The following is a 3,496-nucleotide window of genomic DNA, read 5'->3' as shown; positions in this document are numbered from 1 at the left end:
GGCGGGGACAGAGGATGCGGGGGCCGCGTGGTCGGGGGGAGGGGTAGGAGATACGGGGGTTGCGGGGGTACGGGGGGCTCGTCACGCGTTGTGTATTGGCAGCACGCATTTCTACGAGTGCTCTGCAGGCTGGGAGGAGCTTAGCGGCCGCCACAGTTCGGCGAGAGATGTTATTAAAAAGCTTATTACCAACTGTGTCCCAAAAATGTCTAGTAAAAAATTCTGAGTGTTTTGCGTTTGGGAAATTAACTAGAGTCCAGGTTAGAAGGGTTTTTAGTTCTCGTTTAGGCAATTTACTTTGGCTGGCTTTTAGTGAGAATTTTAGTTGCTTATACAGCTTTTTTTCTGGGGTTGAATAGTTTTGACCCGTGATGGACTGGTTTGTGACTCACCTCTTATTTTAATGATGTCGGCTCGTCTCTCAGAGCTCGGGTGATGGGTGCTGGCCGGGCACCTCCCGTCCGTTCTCGGGTGTCACTTAGTAATACTCGCACATAACCACGCTGCAGAGTCGTCTGAAAACTACAGTGCGGACACTGCAGCAGAAAAACTTTTAGAGAGTTCGGGGTGTAGATGCTGTGACAGCGTCTGCCCCTCGCTCGACCACGTAGAGGCTTTGCCCACCTAGCCCAGGTGAGACGTCGCCTCGCAACGCCCCCCTGAGCTCGGGGGCTCCACGGAAACCAGGGGTTCAGACGCTGCTTGGCAACCCCCGAAGAAACCACGCAGGGGATGTCCCGTGTAGCACAGAAGAGGCGTGGCTTTGCCACCCTTCTCAGTGCCACGGGGCCCTGCGGAAACCAGGGGTGCGGACGCCGTTCGGAACGTGCGCCCCGAAAAAGCCACGCGGCGGATACCTCTAGAGCTCCGGAGCCGACGCTGCTGAGCGACGGCCGGCCAGTGCCCGAGGGTGCCGCGGAACAGTGGAAAGAGAGTTACGGTGTTATGGTGATCAGCCGCATAAACTGCACTCTAGACGGCCTTAAAGGGTGAAAAAACCTGTCTTCGTAGTTGCCAGTGATGATGGAGCAGTGTCTCACCGATGGAGGAGTCGTGGGATGGCTCGTAAACGTGCGGGCGCCAGGTATTGGTGTGTAAAAACGCTCACTCGCGGTGAGAGACTTCTCCGGGGTCAAGCTGTTCAAGTATAAGCAATTTATTATAAGGGTAAAAAGAGGGGAGATCCGTGTCCGCCGCCGGCCTCGGCGTCCGCGTGGTCCGGGGAAGGGGAGAGAGAACGGGTAGAGCAGAGGAGGAGAGGTTGGGAAAGGGGAGGGAGGGAATAAGAGAGCAATAGAGGGAAAGAGGGAAAAACCAGAGGTAGAGAGCAGGGAAGATTAGTGGGGTAGGACCAGGGAGAGGGGGCTGAGAGTTAAGAGTGGGGGAGAGGGCTAGACGGGAAGGAGGTGAGGGAGCGGGGTTCAGAGGTAAGAGCGGGGGAGAGGGGAGCTGAGAGAGGGGTAAGAGTTGAGAGCGAAGTTCTTGTTACAATCCAATATATCTTTTTCTATCGTGAATATTCTAATTCTTAGTAACCGATCACCATGAGACACGGCCACTAAAGAGTTTACATACAGTCTATGCGCTTCCCTATATTAACGTACAGTGCTGCGCTTTAGACTCTACAAAGCTTTACAAGTTCTTTCCTTGCTTCTTTACCTTTGGACTTCTCGATCAGCAGAAGGACATTGTTTTGTCAGCAGGGATTCTCGTTCAACTGGCTAGGCTGTTGTTCTTTGGTTAACTGGCACTCAGTATCCTAGGACTCAGAGCAGGCTTTCATTTCTACTTTGATTCTAGCCTTCATATTTTCAGAATCTTCTGACAAACAATCAGATTCATAAGGTTTCCCTGTTTCACCCTCCCCAACAGAGTTGCTTCCCTCAGTTTCAACTACTTTCGTCCTCATCATCCCATTTTTTCTAGGGACGCTTTGGAGGGACTAGGAAGATGAAATCAAAAGGAAAAAAGGAGAAAGATCCCCCCTGCAAATCCAGATCCCCCCTGCAAATCCATGCACCGGTTCATCTGCTCGGCTGCTGCTGCTTGACAGAGGTTTGTCCGATACCCGGTGCTGTTGCCCCTGGGTGAGAGGGTAGGGGCGGAAAGGGCTCGCCGCTATTTCCCTGAACGCCTCGTTGTCTGCACCTGACGCGCTGGGGCGCTCGGCTTCCCTTTATGTGGCTAAGGACTCCTGTCCTCCTTCGGGTGCCCAAAGCTGAAACTAGAATTCCACCTTCAGAATTTCACGTGTCTCGGGTTTGTGACTCCCGAGGAATTTTTCCCCAGCAATCGTTCAGTGGTGAATTTTTCCTCTGCAGTCATTACTGCCTTGGCCTTCTGTGGACGTGTTTCAAACGCTCATTGAGAGCTGAGGAGCCGAGTTGGCTTGTTTATGACTTAGCTGACAAGCCCAGGCTAAATCCAAACACCCCGAATTACGGCGAAATACTAATGCGGTTTAGAAAGAGGCCTCTTCCGTGCGACTCGGTCCTTTGCCGCGCGTGCCCGGAGATTTACTCCGTCCTTCGTTCCCGACCGTGCCTCTTCGGCGGCCCGCCTCTCGCGGACGCAAACCGAATGAAATTCTACTACGAGTGTTGCCTTGAAAAATAATCTTCTAAGTACATCTAGCTACGTGATTAAAACACATCCGTGCCTTGGCAGTCGTGTACGGAAAGCTTTTCGGTGGAGAAAATAGCTATTTTGATAGCACGCTTTCATACGCCTTCAGAAAAAGCAGAATTCGTACCGGCTCCTGAGACTCCCCGCTGAAGAACCCGGCCGTCCTCGCGACGCCCGATGCGGCGGACGTCGGGGGAAAAGCCGAGCCTGGAGTGAAAAAGAGACGGTGAGTATGCGGCCTTTAAAAAAAGCCTTCGCGCAACAATAACGGGAACCTGTCGTGTTTATTCTTTGCTCATTTTTTCTGATAATGTAAATACCACGTAAAAGTACGTGAAACACGAAGCAGAGCTAGGATTTTACGGGTCTTCATTTCGGCAGTCTGGATGAAAAATGTCTCTTCCTGCGCTAACACCCAGTCCGGTTTGAATCCATATTTAGCCTGAATCTTCCTTGCCTCCCGTTTCCCATTTCTAGGAACTGCTTTCCGGTCTAAGGACGAGGCTGGATGCCAACCCTGTTCCACAAAGTTCAAGGAGAAGCTGGATGTCCTGTTTGATCGCTTGTGACCATTTGTACCACAGATCTTCTCTGTTGTATCCTGACCAGAGGCAGAAGTGAATCCTGAGGTCTCCAGAGAAGTAACCCACATTTCATCGATAATTTTACCGACAAATATTGTCCACGTATTTGTTACTACGGCCTAAAGGAATTACTCACGTGAGACGCTTGCGGCCGAGGTCACGTGGGGTAAGTTGAGATTCGGATGTGGGCTCTGGGATAGCCTTCCGTCCCGGCAGGGGAGGCCCGGTGATTAGCTTAGGACTAGACGAGACTAGTCCCCGGTGCTTCGAAGGAAGGTACGAGAAAG

General features: G+C 52.0%; 1 long non-coding RNA gene across 2 annotated transcripts; it reads left to right on the top strand.

Annotated features, from left to right (window-relative positions):
* The first annotated feature begins 789 nt into the window (after positions 1-789).
* LOC131586642 (uncharacterized) lies at positions 790-2,837 on the top strand. 2 transcript variants are annotated; one of them, XR_009279195.1, is made up of 3 exons: positions 790-1,084; positions 1,927-2,055; positions 2,735-2,837. It is a non-coding gene; the product is annotated as an uncharacterized LOC131586642 (long non-coding RNA). The 2 variants fall into 2 exon arrangements; XR_009279196.1 differs by having other exon boundaries at positions 2,322-2,837.
* The last annotated feature ends 659 nt before the right edge of the window (positions 2,838-3,496 follow it).

The sequence above is a fragment of the Poecile atricapillus genome, chromosome 20 (assembly GCF_030490865.1).
Source record: "Poecile atricapillus isolate bPoeAtr1 chromosome 20, bPoeAtr1.hap1, whole genome shotgun sequence".
In the NCBI taxonomy this organism is placed as follows: domain Eukaryota; kingdom Metazoa; phylum Chordata; class Aves; order Passeriformes; family Paridae; genus Poecile; species Poecile atricapillus.
Note: the sequence above shows the minus strand (reverse complement) of the source record. Positions and strands in the feature narration are given on the sequence as shown.